Source organism: Dendrobates tinctorius, unplaced genomic scaffold (genome assembly GCF_039654945.1).
Source record: "Dendrobates tinctorius isolate UK_male_01 unplaced genomic scaffold, ASM3965494v1 ptg000022l, whole genome shotgun sequence".
Classification (NCBI taxonomy): Eukaryota; Metazoa; Chordata; class Amphibia; order Anura; family Dendrobatidae; genus Dendrobates; species Dendrobates tinctorius.
In genome coordinates, this window is record NW_027361690.1 from 87,232,395 (window position 1) to 87,252,279 (window position 19,885).

Below are 19,885 nucleotides of genomic sequence, written 5' to 3' on the forward strand. Positions count from 1 at the left end.
GGAAAATGGAAGGAGAACTGCCCAAAATAAAGCATCATGCAGTTAACTCCAAAATTCTGGTGTAAAACTGCTTGAAATATCAATTTTTTTGTACAAGTTGAAATTACTCAAAATTTTGGCACCTTTATGTCAGACCTGTCCATCTGCACCAACTGTTTGGAAAGTGGGCGGAAGTGGTTTAAGACGCAGTGAGGCCCAGCTCGCCCAACAAATTCATTATAATTTACACCACAAAAGTAGCGTAAATTACGCCATAAATGTACGGCAGCCCCTGGCCAAATTTGCTAACAGGTGCATGCACCTTAATGAATTTGGTGCATTTTACTCCAGCGCTCACTTGATTTGTCCTGCAGACTAATCAATGTATGCATATTGATATTATTTAATACTGTTACATGCATATTCTAATCCAGTACTGATCTGGTTCTATGGTTTGGCTAATATATACAATTTTCTAATCCAGCATTAGTCTGTTTTTTTGGAGTAGTATATTTGCATATACATATAATTCTCTAATCCAGTATTGATCTGGTTATTTGGATGTGTATTGTTTTCTAATCCAGTATTGATCTGGTTACACAAATGTTCTAATCCGGTATTAGTCTGGCCTTATTCACCATCTTGTTTGGGTATATGTGTATTGCTTCTGTCTAATATTGAATTGACAATGCAGACATTTTCGGCTTGATTTACCAACCTTTTTTGTACTAAAGACATTAATAACCTTTTATACATAGCCCTCATCTATCAGATCTAATTAGTGGTCTGACTTTTACTGATAATCTGTTTCTTTATGTTTAGTTCTTTTGTACTGTAGGGAATTGGGTGTTTTTTTATCAATTATTAATAAATTGTAGTTTTTTAAGGGGTTTATGTACACACTGTATATGGTAGTGTATCACAGAAGCTGTGGCTCTTTTGAGATCTGTAGAAGGTCTGCAGCACTCCAGATAGCTCCTTTTTCATGCATTCTCTGAACCTACAGAGGCTTTTGCATCTTTATAGATGACAGGCATTTTACCTAGAGTCACCCTTTAGCCTCGGTTACCCTGTTATAAATAGTTTTTTCAAAACTGCTTTGTGATGGTGCAAAATCTTAGCATTTGGGGCTCCACTTTGAATTTTGCCCAGGGACTCACTTTGACTAAAACCGGTCCTGGATACACACAATTCTCTTGAGTTTAAATAGCTAGTACAGCTGACAAGAGGAAGAAAAACAAACTGGCTAGGGTTTAACCCCAAAGCCACAAGTCTCAGAAGTAAAACAGGGTTAACAAAAAGTTACCTACATTGGTGTTTGAAGTAGTGGAGAAAGCACTAGCACAAAAGTCATAGTTTGTACACAATATCCAATAACACTGTCTTACCAAGGTTTTGTCCCTTAGACAATTTTGAGTGTTCCTGATAGATTTTTTCATGGTGATTTCAGAAATGACTTCAGATTTTTCCTATCACATAAGGTTTTTGAGAAATGATACAAAACATTATAATATTCTGTTATAATTCTAAAATCTCATATATGAACTTTTTCTGAAACAGTATATTCTGAATTTTCCACTGTAATAACATAAATCGCTGATCTACACACATGCAAGCACTTATTATGCGAATTCTGTGCAGGCGCAGTGAATCCTTCGACTGACCATGTACTGCGCATACCACATCTCCTGGGCAGGGGAGGAATCAAAAGACAATATTGATATAATGTTAGGGCTGGCGGAAGGCACCAAATTATAAAATAATAGTAGGTGCGTTCGCAGCCCGGGGTCCACCGTGCAGAGGTGGTACACTGCTGCTAAGAATTGGCGGAAGAATAGAGTGGCGTAAAAACAGTCACACGTGGGTTACGTCACCCAATGTGAACAGATGCGAGCTCTGTTAATGCTCAGAGTCGCACAACCGCTGAACGTAAATGCCGGAGCCTGTTTAGCTCACAGAGCCCGGCCAATAGAGCGCACAGTGTACGGCCACAGAACTCTACCCCAAGGACACGGGATTAGAGTGCCTCTAGGCCCACTGAGGTGCCGCTATAGACGCTGGCTATGAAGTGGAGCACGTGCACTGAGGCGTTAGCAAAACTGGGTGCCAACCTAAACCTCTGCCTACACTGGGTCAGCTGCAACCTTCGCTCAGCAAAGCGAAGGTCTATACGGGTGGAGACGGTGATAAGCTCCTCCAGTGTAGCAGGAATCTCCCTGGTGGCCACAGCATCCTTCACATGGCCAGTCAAACCTCTCCAGAATGCCGGAATGAGAACCTTATGTGGCCACTCTAATTCCGAGGCCAGCGTCCGGAACTGGATGGCAAAGTGGCTGACCATGGACGAACCCTTTGACAATGCCAGCAGCCAGAGCGCGGTGTCACGGGTGACTCGCGGTCCCAGGAAGACATGCTTCAGAGTGTCCAGTAACCGAGAGGCACTCTGCACCACATGATCACCACGCTCCAACAGCGGTGTGGCCCACTCTAAAGCCCTGCCTGACAAGAGGGAAATAATAAATCCCACTTTGGCCCACTCGGAGGGGAATCGTGCTGCCAGCAGCTCCAGTTGTATCGAGCACTGGCTCACGAAACCCCTACAAGAGGCACTATCACCCGAGAACTTCTCGGGCAGTGGGAGGCGGGACAAAGTCGGGTCAGACTTGGTCAGAGATTTAAAATCGTCAAAGAGGCAACATAATTATTGGGATCAAGGCTACAAGAACGGAATTTCTTTTTACCAGGAGCAAGAGTTTCTGTGCAGTTGTCAAGAAGACCTTAATCAATTTTTCAACCATGTTGACAGTTTAACCTTTTGCAACAACGTCTTGGTGCTCTTGGATGCGATCATGACCTGAAGGAATGGCAACTGTTCATTGACTCATCAGTTTTCAGTCTGAAGGCTGTTTTACTACACAACAAAAAATTTCTATCCTTCTATACCTATTGGGCATGCCGTACACATGAAAGAAACATATGAGAATATGGAGTTACTGTTGACCCACATTAATAGAAATTATAACTGGAACATATGTGATTGTCTAAAAATTGTTGCACTTTTTCTTGGACTGCAGCTTGGATATACCAAGTATTGTTGTTTCATTTGTGAGTGGGACAGTCGTGCATGAAAAATGCAGGATTTCAGAAAGGACTGGCCACTCCTCAAAAACCTGGTTGCTGGACAGAAGAATGGTAAACATAATCCTCTCGTTGATCCAGCAAAGATATTTCTCCCTCCTTTGCATATTAAACTTGGGCTTATGAAGAATTTTGTCAAAGCAATGAGCAAAGAATCTGAAGCCTTTTCTTACTTGCGACAGAAATTTCCAAGAATAAGTGATGCAAAGATTAAAGAAGGCATTTTTATTGGCCCACAGATCAGAGATATAATGAATGACAGTAGCTTTGATGATCTTTTGAAAGGTGCAGAACAAGTGGCATGGACAGCCTTTAAAGATGTGACCTTCAACTTCCTTGGCAACAGCAGGGCACGGAACTTTGAACAACTCACGGACATGCTCACATCATATCATTTGATGAAATGCAATATGTCACTAAAATTGCATTTTCTACATTCTTCACTTGGACTTTTTTCCAGCCAATCTTGGTGCAATTAACAATGAACATGGTGAAAGATTTCACCAAGACATTGCGCTGATGGAGAAAAGGTACCAGGGAAAGTGGAATACGTCAATGCTGGCTAACTATTGCTGGAATCTTATTCGAGAAGCATCTGACATGGATTATAAACAAAAGTCGTCTGCAAAATACTTTTGAGCAATTGCTTTTGCTACTGACATGTATGTAGTGTCTCGGACGTCATAATGTAGACTATAAACTGTTTTCTTAAAAACCTTACAAGATGCAGACTTTTGGAGCACATATTCATGTTCAGCATATCAAAATCTATAAGATACAATAAAAATGTTTCAGGGGACAAGAACTTCCCTGAAATTTGTTGCGCAGTGTAATTATTTTAATTAATTATGACTGGTATTTTCTTGAATCGTAAGGTTATCATTAAATATTCACTGTTTGATAATTTCAAGCTGTTTGAAGATCAGTTTTACAAATAAGTCAATATTGAGGCATCTAGAAATAGGAGGGAATGTTTTTGATATCTGAGATATAGAAGGTGGAACCTTATTGGTTTGTGTATTTTCATATCCATCAGCTAACTCGGCCAAAATCTGTAAAGCCTCCTGTTTAGTAGCCAAAGGGAACAGTTCATCACCAATATTATTCTGACTCCATAACTAGGCTGCCAGTGTAAGGTTCTTGAGACAACATTTCTGTGGATGTCTGTAAAAATCAGTACTCACACGAAGAATGTCGTCAGATAGCTTTAACTCGACTGCAGAGGCATGTATGACAATTCCAGGAGAGGTTTATTTGAAGTACTGTATTATGCACAAAAGTTACAGCAGCAGATGTATTGGTTGCAGTAAAGAGAATTCTGAACCAGAAATATACAGAGATGATCATAGCAAGATACTAACATAATACTAACAAAGGACATAGAAGGGAAGGGTTACTTACATTAGAGCTGGGCTACAGGGAGCAAGACAGGACAAACTTCTAAAAGGCAAATGTGATTGCATAGCAGCAGGGCCATTGCAAATTACTTTGGTGCCTTAGGCAGATGAAGCCAATATTGTCTCCCCATCGCAAAGGAATGGATCAGAGACTAAGGTAACAAGAACACATCTCCCTTTCCCCTCCGATGAGTTAAGTAGCAAACTCTGATGACTAATTCCACTAGACTTGCTACCTTTTTCACTAAAAAGTAATCAAAAGTAAAAAAGTGGTGTACTTTACAGATGTGACTTAACAGGGAGTTCACTTTCAAAGTTAGAAACAGAATCAATCACTTTTTTGTACCATTTACACAATACAGGGGACAAAATAATAATATTCATTCCTGACATAGTATTTTTTAAATGTAGAACCCAAGGATAGTGATGGGCAAACCCGTGGATGTTCGGGTCAAGACAGTTTGGCCGAACATCTAAAAAAAAGTTTGGTTCTGGTACCAGAACAGTACCCGGACCCCATTCAGATGAATGGGGGCCTGAACATCTGTTCTTTACCATGCAGTCATCTGTGTGATAGTACTGCGAACACGGGCTGTGATCGGCGGTAAGATCGTTACTTCCAGTCAGAGAGCTGCAGTTCCTATGCTGTCGGATGACAGCATGAGCCAGCAGCTGTGACCTGTGGTAAAAAGGTTTCCACCAGTCACAGACTTCGGCAAATGAGTGAGTATTACTCTCATCAGCGTACACCTTTTGTTGCTGATAACATCAGCTAACGTCTTTGCTATAAATAATTACATTTAAAAATAAATGGCGTGGGTCTCTTCTCTTTTTGTTAACCAGCGCAGGCAAAACTGACAGCTGTGGTCTGCAACCCTCAGCTGTCAGCTTTATCATAGCTGGTTATCAAGAATAGACGGGTTCCTATGCCATTTTTTTTTAAGTGACCACTATCCAATTCATCTGGATCTTTGTTGGACAGATATGGATTATTTTTACGTTGAACATTTGAGGAATATGGTTGTTTATTATTTTTACTCTGTTACAGGGGACATGGGCTTCATTGGATTAAGCGTAAAAGTGAGTATTATGGTTGTTTATTATTTTATGTTTACCGGGATATGGGCTTCAGTGCAGTTGGCGTAAAGGTGAGTACAACTGTGCTTTTTTATTTTGATTTCAAATAAAGGTATCAGTGTATTTATTTCAATTACAGGACTTTCTTCTGGTTGTGTCTTTTTTTGCAATCTGTCTATGGGGTTAGTAATGGGGGTTTTCTATAGAAGCCTCTCCATTATTAACCCCTGGGCTTGATGTCAGCGGTGATAAAACAGCTGACATAAACCCCAAATGGGGGACCGCACGCCGTTATTCTTGATAACCAGCCATGACATAAACAGCTGACATAAACCCCAAATGGGGGCCGGCACGCCGTTATTCTTGATAACCAGCCATGACAAAGCTGACAACTGAGGGTTGTAGCCAGCAGCTGTTGGTTTTGCCTGCGCTGCTTATCAAAAATAAAAGAGACCCACCGTCATTTTTTTAAATTATTTATTTATTTAAAGCACAGGTGCCGGCTGATGAATACACCCATCAGAGGCATCTGCTCTCACTGTTATCAGTGATGTAGGCATGCACTTTTGAAATTAGTACTCTCTCATCAGCTGATGCCTGTGACTGGCGGCAACCTTTTTACCGCCGTTCACAGCTGCGGACAGCTGCTGACATCGGACCAAGACCAGCAACACCCACCGGACTGGACTGCCTACAGGTGTGTATAATAAATATTGTTTTTCTTGTCTTGCAGGTCGAATTGGAGGCATATATACAGCATTTGTGACGACCATCTGCGAATCTGGGCTGCAGTAGGACAGCGCCCAGAGTAACCCCGAGACCCTTAACCCCTATACAGGGATCTGGAATTGTAGCAAGGCCCAGGGGGTAGCTGTCTAGGGGAGCAGTGGACCAGAGCAGAATGGTCATCAAGGGGTTAAAACTAAAACCCGTAATCATGGTCCGGAGACTGGAGTCGGAGGCCGGCGGGCAGAAGGTACAAAATCAGCAGGCAGATGAGGGGTCTGAAGTCTGGGCCAAGGTCAGTAAAAACCAGGAGGGCAGCAAGGTACAAAATCAGCAGGCAGAAGAAAGGTCAGGAATCCAAGCTAAGGTCAGCATCAAAAATCGGGAGAGAGGCAGAGGTACAAAAACGGCAGGCAATAGAATGGTCAGAAATACAGGCTGAGGTCAGAGTTAACTACAGCAAATCACACAGTAGCATGCAGGGGAACCAAGAATATAACCACGGTGCCTCCCAGTGGCCGAGGCAGGAACAGCCATCCCTGAGTCTGACAGCAAAGTGACGGTCCGCTGCCTCCTAGTGGCCGAGGCTGGAACAGCAGGCCCCGAGTCTGGCGGCGACGTGCCAGTCCGGCACCTCCTAGTGGCTGAAGCCAGAAGAGCAGGCCCTGAGTCTGACAGCGACGTGACAGTACCTCACCTCCAAGAGGCGCCTCCGGACCCTCAAAACTCGGTTTGTCAGTGTGAAGGAGGTGAAACCTTCTAATTAACCCCTTGGCATGGATGTCACTAGCGGGGACCTAGGACCTCTCCTCTGGACTGTAGCCCTTCCAATGCATGGACCTTCTCACCAAACGGGAATCAAGGATACCTTGGACTTCATACTCCAAGGCACCCTTGACCAAAACTGCAGGAGGAGGGGACTGGACGGGATGAATTGGGGAGCGGTACATCATGAGGAGGGATTTGTGGAAAACATTGGGTATTTTAAAGGACTGAGGGAGCTTTAAAGGAAAGGCTACCAGGTTAATTACCCCTAATATCTCATAGGGACCAATAAACCTGGGACCCAGTTTGGCAGATGGCACCTTAAGCTTAATGTTCTTGGTAGACAGCCAAACTTTGTCCCCAACTCCTAGGTGCGGCCCCGTGAACCGCCGTCTATTTGCGGCCGAAGTCTGCCTGACCTGGGACCCTTTCAAGTTTGTGTTCACTTCCAACCAGATTGTCCTTAAGTGACGTATGGAATTCTCTACCCCCGGGAGCTCCGACATCTTGGCCGAAAATGAACCAAAACGTGGGTGCAAACCATGATTGCAGAAGAACAGGGTGGTTTTGATGGATTCCTGGTATTGGTTATTTAGGGCGAATTCGGCTAACGGGAGATGTTCCACCCAATCAGACTGATGTTCCGAGACATAGCAGTGGAGATACTTCTCTAGAGCCTGGTTGGTGCGTTCAGTTTGACCATTGGTCTCAGGGTGGTAAGCGGAGGAGAAGGATAATTCAACGCCAATGCGTTTGCAGAATGTCCTCCAGAATTTAGAAACGAACTGAGTACCTCGGTCGGACACGATATTCACCGGAGCGCCATGCAGACGTATTACATGAATAATGAACAACTTACTCAAAGATTCTGAATTAGGTAGTCCAGACAGGGGAACAAAATGGCATTGCTTACTGAACCTGTCTACCACCACCCAGATACATGTCTTCCCTTCTGAGGGCGGCAGATCAGTAATGAAGTCCATGGAGATATGGGTCCATGGACTCTCTGGGGCGGGCAAGGACTGGAGCCAGCCGGCCGGGGGGACTTGGCGCGAGCACAGATTTCGCAAGCTAGTACATAATCTTTACAGTCCCTAACTACCATCGGCCACCAAAAATTCCTAGTCACTAGTCTGGCGGTATTATTGACACCAGGATGGCCTGCCAGGACAGAGTCATGCGACTCCTTCAGAACTTGTAGACAAAACGGGGCTGGAACGAACAATTTCTGGTGGGGCGTCGTGTCAGGGGCTGGTTCTGAGGACCTACGGATCTCTTCCAGAAGGTCTAGAGACACTGCCGACACAATGATCCTATTGGCCAGTATTGGAACTGGTTCCGAGTCCTCGGCCTGTGAGGGGCAGAAACTTTGAGAGAGGGCATCAGCCCTTACATTTTTAGTCCCTGGACGAAACGTGATGACAAAGTTAAACCTTGAAAAGAATAAAGCCCACCTAGCCTGCCTAGGATTCAGTCATTTAGCTGACTCCAAGTAGGTCAGGTTCTTGTGATCTGTGATCAGTCACTCTAATCTTGTGTTTAGCACCTTCGACGAAGTGGCGCCATTCCTCGAAGGCCCATTTTATGGCCAAAAATTCCCTATTCCCTATATCATAATTTTTCTCAGTAGAAGAGAATTTTTGGGAAAAGAAGGCGCATGGACGGAGTTGAGTGAGGGAGGCAGTGCCTTGGGAAAGCACTGCCCCTACTCCAACCTCAGAGGCATCGACGTCTACCACAAAGGGGTGGTCTAGATCAGGCTGGATTAATATCGGGTTGGCAGAAAAACAATCCTTTAAAACAGAAAATGCCTGAAGTGCCTCAGGCTTCCAATTAACCACGTCTGCCCCCTTCTGGGTCAGATCCGTGAGCGGTTTGGCGATCTCCGAGAAGCCTTTGATAAATTTACGGTAGTAATTTGTAAACCCCAAGAATCGCTGCAGTACTTTTAGAGTTTTGGGTTGCACCCATTCTCTAATGGGTCGGATCTTGGCAGGATCCATGCGGAACCCCTTAGCAGAAATCATGTACCCTAAAAATTGTTCCTCCTCAGCCATAAAAACACACTTTTCCAGCTTGGCAAATAGAGAATGTTCTCGAAGTCTCTGGAGCACAGTACAGACATGTTGCGCAAGTGTAAGAACATCAGCGGAGTAGATCAGGATGTCATCTAAATAAACCACTACATATACCCAACAGATATCCCTGAAAATATCATTCACAAAGTTTTGGAACACGGCAGGTGCGTTACTTAGCCCGAACGACATAACAAGATACTCAAAATGACCAAGAGGTGTGTTAAACGCGGTTTTTCACTCATCTCCTTCTCTTATGTGGACAAGATTGTAAGCTCCCCGGAGATCAATCTTAGTAAGGCAACGGGCTCCCAGTAGCTGATTAAAAAGATCAGGGATGAGTGGAAGTGGATACTGATTCTTAAATAATAGAGTGACACACTGGCGCTAGTCCACTTGGCCTAGAAGAAAAAATTGGGTGTTCCCAGATGTTGCTGGTGATTCACAGGTTCTGTGCTAATACCTGCTAAAAAGAGACAAGCTTAAAATAGTAATTACACGGCGCTATACTGGGAAAGACAAGGGTTAATATTAGACTACTCACTTGATAATGTATAGAAAAAACAAGATGTCCTGGAGGCTAGTTGCCTGGTCTTGGAAATATGGATAGCTGGCACAAAAAGTGGGATGAATAGATGAATGAATGAATAAATAAATAAAGCCTATTTTTTTTTTCCCCTTTTAGAAAATAAACTACTCACTTGTTAGTGTATAGAAAAAACACAATGTCCTTAAGGCTGATCGCTTTGTCTTGAAAATGTAAGTAGCTGCCAGTAAGGTGAATGAATAAATAAACAAGTAGAGTACGCTTATCTTACAAAAAGGGGGGGGGGGGCAACCCCTTAAGGGTTAAAAGAGATTCTGCTAGACTTACTTATTAATGAATCCGACCATAAGTGCATCCAACCTTGGAACTGTTACTGGGATATTGGCTGGCACATGTCCCCTAATCCTGGTTTAAATATAATTACTAATAAAAAAAAAAAAAAAAAAATTGAATTTCAGAAAAAAAGCCAAAAGGTACCAAGGAATAATGATAGATGGTTCGGGTGGAGGCTGAAGCTAACCTTGCCGAATGCTTGTGGCTGAATATCCTTAGATAAATCAAGAGCACCTGGTACTAGATTGCAAGCTGGTGGTCGGTGGTGCAGTCAAGCGTGCTAGATGGGGTGGGTGATGACCGCTGCTGCTGGGCAGTGAAGCAGTGCGGATCGCCGCTACCTTGTGTGCTCCGGCTGTGAGTGACGCCAAGGAGGTCGGCGTGTGGTGGGGGCAGGGTGTAGCGTGACGTCACACTGGGAAAGGACGGTGGCTGGCTAATGGCACAAAACCAACACGTTTCGAGAGAACGTCTCTCTTCATCAGGGTTTTCTATACATTATCAAGTGAGTAGTCTAATATTAACCCCTGTCTTTCCCAGTATAGCGCGGTGTAATTACTATTTTAGGATACTGATTCTTTACAGTAATAGCGTTCAGCTCACGGTAATCAATGCAAGGTCTGAGTCCACCATCTTTTTTTTCTACAAAGAAAAACCCAGCCCCTACAGGTGAGGTGGATGGTCTAATAAAGCCTTTTCGTAGGCTGTCTGCTATGTAGTCATTCATGGCTACACGCTCTGGACCAGAGAGATTAAATATTCTCCCCTTAGGGAGGCGGGAACCTGGGACCAAGTCTATAGGACAGTTATACACTCTATGAGGAGGTAATTTCTCAGACTCCACTATGGAAAAGACATCCTCATAGTCCCTGAATGCATATGGTATAAAGGGTGTTTTAATTTTAATTTGGTTCACTGACAGCGACATACAGTTATTCTGACACTGTGGACTCCAGCGCACGATATCACCTAGGTGCCAGTCAATAACAGGATTATGCTGGTGCAACCATGGCATACCTAAAACAACTGCATGTGATAAATTGTGAATAACAAAAAACGACATCTGTTCGGTGTGTAATGTCCCCACTGACATAGCAATTTCTGTAGTGACAAATTCCACTCCACCCTGGATAATAGATGTACCATTAATCGCAGTGGTTTGAACAGGGGCATTAAGCCTTAGCAAAGGTACACCAAGACTCCTTGCAAGCAAAAAATCCATAAAGTTGCCTGCAGAACCACAATCCACATAAGCCTTTACAGACAGAGATTTCTTAGAAAACGAGAGAGAGACGGGTAACAAAACTTTAGCCGCATTTGTGGGCAATACCTGAGCCCCCGGGCAGGTTTGACCAGATGTCCCAGGAATGTGGATTTCTGATGCCCAGCATTTCCCTTGAAGTCTCTAGGCTGCAGCATGCTGGTAAAGGAACATGGGAGTGTTCCTTCAGGCTGTGCACTGAAGCAGGTGTTAGGCCCAGAAATCAGCTCAGGCAGGAGAAGAAGGAAAAAAAAAAGTTCAGGAGACTGCTTTTATATATGATGGACATATACACAAAAGCAGTCTTTTTTGGGCCGGATATAATGTGACGACCATCTGCGAATCTGGGCTGCAGTAGAACAGTGCCCCGAGTAACCCCGAGACCCTTAACCCCTATACAGGGATCTGGAATTATAGCAAGGCCCAGGGGGTAGCTGTCTAGGGAAGGAGTGGACCAGAGCAGAACGGTCATCAAGGGGTTAAAACTAAAACCCGTAATCGTGGTCCGGAGACTGGAGTCGGAGGCCGGCGGGCAGAAGGTACAAAATCAACAGGCAGACGAGGGGTCTGAAGTCCGGGCCAAGATCAGTAAAAACCAGGAGGGCAGCAAGGTACAAAATCAGCAGGCAGAAGAAAGGTCAGGAATCCTAGCCAAGGTCAGCATCAAAAATCGGGAGAGAGGCAGAGGTACAAAAACGGCAGGCAATAGAATGGTCAGAAATCCAGGCTGAGGTCAGAGTTAACTATAGCAAATCTCACAGTAGCATGCAGGAGAACCAAGAATATATCCGGCAGCTTGCAAGACCAGTCCCAAGGTATTTGAGGAATCAGGTCATCCCTCACAGGTTCCCGGACTGATGATGTCATTAGGACCGCCCCCAGGACTAGGACAGATGGTGATGCAGTAACCCCCTGATGACTGACAGAGGGACGGAGCCTGAGCCCACCAGATGCCTGCGCAGGAGCCCCTTCTCTGTCACCACCATCACCCACAGGCGAACCACGGTGCCTCCCAGTGGCCGAGGCAGGAACAGCCGTCCCTGAGTCTGACGGCGAAGTGATGGTCCGCTGCCTCCTAGTGGCTGAGGCAGGAACAGCAGGCCCCGATTCTGGCGGAGACGTGCCAGTCCGGCGCCTCCTAGTGGCTGAAGCCAGAACAGCAGGCCCTGAGTCTGACAGCGAAGTGACAGCATTGTAGTATGATAATCCCCACAACTCCCTATAAAGTATTATGGCCCACAAACGACACCCCAAACAGTATGATATTCATTACAGCACCCTATCCAGTATGGTCACCACAGTCCAGAGTGTAATGACCTCCATAGCCCCATATACAGTATGGTCACTACAGCCCCTCATATGGTTTGCTATTCCCTTCACAGCCCCTCATTTTATGGCTCCCACACATCACCTCATTTCATGTTCATGGACCCCCCGCACTGCCTCTCATTTCGTGGCCATCCTGCACAGCCCCTCATTTTATACCACCCTCTGCACAGCCCATCAGTATTTTCCCCCGTCTGCACAACCCCTCAGTTTATTCCCCCATCTGCACAACTACTCAGTTTATTCCCTCATCTGCACAGCCCCTCATTTTATCCCCCCTCTGCACAACCCTTCTGTTTATTCCACCATCTGCACAGATGAATAGATCACCTGAAGGCAATAGGTATATGATGGACTATGAGCAGCTGACATTAGAGTTGTTACCATTTCTTCCATCCAGATACACACTTCTGAAAGTAATCACCCATTTCCAGGGCAAGCTTTCTTGTTTGAATATCATGTATCACATTTTTGCACTCATCAAAGTGTTTATCAATTTGTTGGTTAAAGGGCAAGATGTTTTCCAAGTTACTTTCATTCTTTATTCATCACTATATTTCATCGATTTCTATCTCTATTTCATCAAATATTTTTTTATTTAGTTCAATTAAAAGCTCAATGAATTTAAATAAAATATTGGCACTAGAGGCGTAGCTAGGGTTTTGATTCGGAGGGGGGGCAAAACTTCTGAGTGGGCCCCTAATCAAGTAACCTGATTACAACTATGGTGGTACATCCTAATAGTGGATGTAGGAAAACTTCAGCAGATGACCGTGCTGTTACTAAAAAAGATCTCTATACAAAGGTTAACACTGATATTACCACAGTATGATGACAATATAGTTCTATTCCAGTACTGCAGAACGTGTAAGAAATTACAGCACAGTTATAGATAGTGACTTACAGCTGATGTTCTTTCTGGTGGAGACATTTACTTTTCCCATCTCTTCCATCTGGCCCATACTGACATGACAACTTCTTCCAGACTTCTCACATTTCCAGAACATCCCCGTCTATCCCCAACCTGGACAAATTCCTTATCCTGCTGTGAGGGATCTCACAGGGGAAGGGGGGCGTCGACTTCACTCACCTCGGGGATGGGAGAGAAGGATCCGCAAGGATTGGCTCTATGGCGCCACCACTTGCTCCAGGGCAGTCAGAGAACTGCAATGAGGGCAAATAGTCGCCAGAAAGGCTTCCCTTATGGGTGCGAGTTAGTGAGGCGCTCCCAGTGGGGGGGGGATATATATCACCAGTCCAGGCTAGGGATATATATTTAAACCTCCTAGCCATCACTGCCAGAGTTCCTCACTAAAACAATATGGTATTCTGCCACCAGTTCCTCGTTCAACATAAGCCCCATCTGACAACAGGCTTATATTGTGTCAGAAACCAACCCGGGTAGCATACAATTGACCAACCAAGTGTGTGGACGTGGGGGATTCGTGAATTGAGATAAAAGAGCAGCCCAAGATTAATTTTATATTTAATCACCGAACAGGCGCACTAGAAATATACAGGTATATATTTACAAGAACAATATGCAGGTATACAGTCAGGAATGCAGTACAAAGGTAGTGTATAGATAGGTTTCAATTACTGTGCTATGTAGCATGTGACCAGGGAGGTGCTGATGGAGCACAGGTCAAAATCTTAGTTACATGGTTCCCTTGGCCACGTCAGGTAACGGACCTCCTGTCAGTAGAAGAACTAAGTCCAAAAATGAGGGTCTGCCTTATATCTCCTAGACTGTTCCCACCCACACTCTGCTGCCACCCCTGGGCTGAGCTGCCTCTCTCCTCCCATGTCTCCATGTCTGAGAATAAGATTTTCTGTCCATAATCGTGGCTGGTCAATAACTTTCCGCCCAAAGCTCTGAATGGTTTGGTTGTGCCGCCACTGGGTTCCACTGGATTTTATCTGTGCATCCATCTCCACATATTTGGGGACAGTCCATTAGCATGTCTTAAAGCGTAGGCACAAAGGTAAGAGGTCTCATCTTCATGACAACAAAACTTTGTATCATCCAGTATCCTCAGAGCATATTCCATGTCTTCCTTGCGAATAACTCTACATGTAATTGACGAGAAATGACTCATATGCATTGTGTGCACACATGGGGTCCTCTGCATCTTGTAGTTCCTGGATAAAATCCCATTCAATCCTTCGAAGCTGGCACAGTTCCTGTAGTTGCCATTTCTTGTTGAGAATATACATCCACTCTAGTCCTCCTTCCAAGGCAGAATTGGTGGGGTTGGACATAGTGGCATCCGAAACATGCTGTGCATGCCTCATCAATGGTCTGTTGGGTCTATCTGTATATGTCCCTTGTTTTGGATCCCTCAATGGGGTCTGAGAACATCAGTCCCCTACAATTCCCTTGATTATGCTGAGCTGAGTAGTATCCCACATCTTCCACCATAATGTGGAAACATGGGGGGTCAGCAGGTGCCCTAGTCCACTAGCTGAAACCGCATGGATCAGCGATTATCCCACCGAAAGCCCACTTTCCTTTTATCTTGGACATAATACTACTCAGACAACACATGGTGAGGATAAAACTCAGTGTGTCAATACTATATTGAACCACAAAACAGGCAAATAACACCTGTCACAGCATCCTTATAATATATTGCACTCCCCATAGTCTTCCATACAGTATAATGCACTACACATAGGCCTCCATACAGTATAATTCACTATCCATAGGCCTACCATTCAATATAATGCATTAGACACAGTTCTCCATACAGTATAATGCACTCCCCATAGTCCTCCGTGGGGTATAATGCATTCCCCATAGTCTTCCATATGGGATAATGCACAAGACATAGTCCTCCATACAGTATAATGCACTCCCCATAGTCCTCCTTTTATTTTATTTTATTTATTTTATATTATTTATTGTGTTGCCTCCTTTTTCCTTTTAAATATTTGCAATGTAATTGCAATGTAATGTATGACTCTTATTTTTCCTCAAGAAACCACCACAGCACTAAATGGTGGAGGACATGACTTTTGGAGGGGTGGACCTTGAACTCCAGAAGCTTTGTTTGTATACTTTAAGCAAGAGTGATGCTGCTTTAAGAGGAAGGAGCACGCACAGTATGTCTGCGCCTGGTGTATTACTGTGAGTAGGGTGAGGCTTATATAGATGAGGTAACTCTCTGTCTATCTCTCTCCCACTTTTTCTCACCAGATAAACTGGAGGAAACATCACCCGCCCTCCCGCCCTGTTATAATCACTTTCCTAAACCATTTTCTTTCACTATTGCTCATATAATGATGAATGATTTATTGTATTTGTTTAATTAGCCATTGTATATCTTGTACCAGGTCCAGTTTTATCATGGCTATAAAGAGTTAACATTAGCTTTAAGCGCTAAGCTCAAGGGAAAGGCAATCCTTCAGCCATGGTTCTCTAGAGGTTTCCTCTCCTGAGCGCTGTAGGATGCCTGTGAGTCGGAGGTTTGCCAAGTTTAGTCCACTTAATGGGAATCTGTCACCCCATTTTCAGCCTATAAGCTGCGGCCACCGCCATCAGAGGCTTATCTACAGCATTCTGTAATGCTGTAGATAAGCCCCCGATGAAACCTGAAAGATAAGAAAAACACATTAGATTAAACTCACGGGGGCAGGGGCGGTGGGTGTCGCGGTCCGGTCCGGCGCCTCCCATCTTTATACGTCGGGAAAGGTCAGAGAGGTCCCGCGCCTGCGCACTGCAGTATTTTACTCTGCCCTCAACAGGGCAGATAAAGTACGCCTGCGCAGGAGCCGAGGGAGAAGCGAGGAGGACATCATCGTATGAAGATGGGAGGCGCCGGACAGAACGGCAACACCCATCGGACCATACCGAATGCCAGGGTGAGTATAATCTAACTCTATTTTCTTATCTTTCAGGTTACATCAGGGGCCCCTGATTGCTGTGGCTGCAGCTTATATGCCAAAAATAGGGTGACAGACTACCTTTAATGTTTTTGCAGAGATTTCTACTTTATAAGTTTACAAAAGTGATTAAAAGAAATGACTAAACATGTCTTATGTGACATAAAATTTATAACCCGTCACAGCTTTGCGGCTTAGGAGTCAGGTGGAAGTTGCAGACAAGTAAATGTGGACTCATTTTAGCTAATAGAGGATGTAAAACTTCATGGTGGTGAACAAGCCTGGCTTTGGTGGCCAGCCTCAAACGCGTTGTAATGGTAACCAGAGGTGGTCACTGTGGATAAGCATGGGAGTGATGATAATAGGGTTGTTGGTGCCCTGAAAGTTTACGGGCTCTGCTTGAATGGCAAGCCAGTGTGTGCTGACCCTTTATGGCTGTCTGTCCTGTATGTCAGACTGTGATTGCTTTAATCCTGTGAGTTAAATAAAGATGTAGCCATTTTGATTACCAAAATGATGTGTATTGTGTATTTATTCCAGTGTCTATGTTTACTGTAGTTATAGTTGTTTTAAGATGGAGTGGGAGTCCGTCTCATATTCAAAAATCATGACTTGCTCCTAGCATGTATAATAAGATTAGGTATTTTATAACAATGGATTTAAAACCGAATAATTTTCACTTAATTACACTTTGAAATCTGTTGTTGGTTTACAAGTATTATTTTCTGTTTTATTGTTTATTTTGGAAAAAATTTAGTTACCTCAGAAACTTCACTTTTGTGGTGGTCACAGTGATGTTATGATACTTACGTAGTCCAATAGTAAACCCACTATCAGGGTCCGACTGGTATGGCGGGGTATTGGGGAAATCCCCGGTGGGCCCTTTCAGTGGACCTGATAGAGAAGGGAAGAAGACAATGTGAGAAAGAAAAAGAAAAAAAAGTCTGCACTTTTTAAGGGCATGGCCCCAGGTTGTACAAGAGCCATAGGGGTCCAGGCTGGGGTATATTATAAAATAAAGAGTGCCACACTGAGAGAGATAAATAAAGGGGGTCAGGATGAGGGACTTAGATACAGTTTGTGGGCGAGAATGAGGAACATGCTGTATTAGTTTATGGTGCAAGAAAAAAAAAAGTGTTCAGCTCACACTTTGTACATCCATGTTGCTTTCAAGCATGGGCCACAGCTTTGTCAGGCAGTAGACAAAATATGGAAAAGACGGTCCAGCTCAAAAGGGTAAAATCCAAAATATTTTATTTAGATATCCATAAAATAGGTATACAAAATATAAAAAATGTATATACCCGACCGGAAAACCGGAGGGAAGGTTGAGGAGACACTGTACGCGTTTCGAACGAAAAGTTCTTAAACTCAGTATAGCTCCAAGAGAAGGGGTGTGAGAATATAACTAGTACACACAGGTGGCACCAATTAACATGTGATGCACATTTAAAACCACCAAATAAAACAAACGCAATCAATAATGCAACATGAGTTCTTTCCGTAAATTCAATCCAGTGGGAACACATGCATCTAGAAGGAGAATCCATAAGGCTTCTTTATCCCGTAGTTGTTTTTCTCTATTTCCTCCACGAATGCGTCTCTTTACCTGTTCAATAGCAAAAACATTGAAAAACGACAAATCTCTATTGTGTGACATAATAAAGTGTTTGGAAGCATTAGATATGCTGCGCACCGTAGGGTTAATAATATCATAGATGTGTTCTCGGACACGTTCCTTTAATTTTCTGATGGTGGAACCTACATATTTTAGATTGCATTGTTTGCATTCTATAACATACACTACATGATCTGTGTTACAATTCAAATAATCATTAATACAAAAAACTTTATTAGTTAAACAGTTAGAAAAAGACAGCGTTTTAGTCGAGTGTTAACAGGTTTTACATGAAAAAAAAACGCATTTGAAAAAACCCTTGGCTGTCAGCCAATTTGTTTTAGTGCGCTTATTGGATCTGAGGAGACTAGGTGACAGAGAATTACCGAGTGTAGGAGCCCTTCTGGAAACAATTTGAATCCCATTTGCTAAAATTTTGTCCATAGTGTCATCACTTCTGAGTAAATTTAGATTGCGAGATACTATATCTGAAATGGACTTAAAAAAAAGTGCTGTAGGTAAGCACTAGAGTGGGGCTATTATTCTTAGACCTAAGGCCCCTTTACATTTAGCGATGCACCAGGGATCCCAACAAGCGATATGACCCGGTCAGGATCGCCGGTGCATCGCTAAATGATCGCTAGTGAGCTGCCACACAGGCAGACCTCACAGCGATGCAGCAGCGACGCAGCGCACGATACTCACCTTTCACACACAGCGATCCTGACGTCCTCCCGCCCGCCTCCACGCGTCGCTCGTCGTCACAGCAGGAAGCCCAGCAGGAAGCTGATGACGAGAAATGGAGCCGGACATTCTCGCGCGATCAGCGATGGACAGCGGGGGAGCCGGTCGGAGGTAAGTATCACACATAGTGATATCGATGGCGATATCGCTATAACGTCACAAAATCGGTGACGTTATAGCGATATCGCTAGCGATACCGCTATGTGTAAAACCCCCTCTAGAGTTAGATCCAGAGTCAGATCTGTTTCCTTCATTAGACAAAGATGCATCATGTGAACTTGGTTCAACAATTAAAAGGGAATCACGCGTTTTTTTTCCCACAATTTTATGCGCTCTATGAAGAGACCATTTGGGATAGTTGCGATTCCTCAGTCGTGAATGCAGACACTTTCCTGTTCATAGGAGAGAGAGTTACTGCAATTGCGTTTTGCTCGAATGAGCTCACCAACAGGGATTGATTTAATAGTGTGAACAGGGTGGAAACTGCATGCATGCAGAATGGTGTTTCCTGCAGTTTTTTATCGATAAGTAGAACTGGCAATAGTAAAAGAAGGTATTCCTACTAAACATAGATCCAAAAAATACATAGTTTTGCTGTCAGACGAAAGCGTAAATTTTAAATTGAAGGGATTAGAATTTAAATAATCCATGAAAAAATATATGTGATTCACGTCTCCCTTCCAGATTAACAGAAGATCATCTATTTGCAACAGAAGGGGAGAATTTCGCCCCCATGGAAACACCTGAATTCTGTAAAAAAAAATTTGTTGTTGAAAGAAAAATAATTGTGAGTAAGAAGAAAACTCAAAACCTGCAAAATAAAATCAGAAAAATCACTGATAAAATGACCATATTTCTGTAAGTGAAATTTAACAGCTGTTAAAGCCACATAATGAGGTATACTAGAATACAATGCAGTTACATCACACAGCAAAACTATGTGTTTTTTGGATCTATGTCACCTAGCCTCCTCAGATCCAAATTAAAGGAACGTGTCCGAGAACACATCTATGA